We start from the raw sequence: 625 nt of genomic DNA, 5'->3' as shown, positions 1-625 counted from the left end.
GTGTAATGATGGCCATCTATCACAGTCTTTATTTTATTATTTCTTATGCAGATTTGTATTGTTATGCTAATGTTACAGTTACTTATCCCATTTCTGTTCTGCTGACTGGGACTTCCTGGAGCCAGCAGTCAGTGGAAGTTCCCATTAGCATTCAATGGTTTGTTAATGTAATTGTGCCACTCCCGCAGTACAGTGTTTTACAGCACTTTTCTAACTATGCTAAAAGTTCAATCAGAGAAAGGCAAAAGTTGTACACACTGTGAAACTGCCAAGTTTAGTTGCTAATGAATTACCCCAAGTAAAGCAAGTAAAGTCCCAATGTGAAATCACATTCGCCCTAAAAATCTAACTTACTTCTTGATTTTCAGCTCATTCTTGTTTCTGGTTAGGCTCTGAAGATTTCTGTTATCACCTGACTGAGTCCAACAAGCAGCTTGTATCTATCAAACAACATCAATTAAACAGGGAAAATTACGCCATCAGCCAGCAAGCTCTACATGAACTAGTTCAGTCAACAACCCAGATACACAAAGGGGGAGGAAAGGATGGGGGGAGAGAGAGAGAAAAGGGAGATGGAATTGTAAGTGCAAGGAATGGAGGCAGAGAGAGAGCATGGAGGATAACG

Source organism: Seriola lalandi, unplaced genomic scaffold (assembly GCF_002814215.2).
Source record: "Seriola lalandi dorsalis isolate HSWRI2012SDOR001 ecotype SW California unplaced genomic scaffold, Sedor1 jcf7180002054676, whole genome shotgun sequence".
Lineage (NCBI taxonomy): Eukaryota > Metazoa > Chordata > Actinopteri > Carangiformes > Carangidae > Seriola > Seriola lalandi.
Note: the sequence above shows the minus strand (reverse complement) of the source record.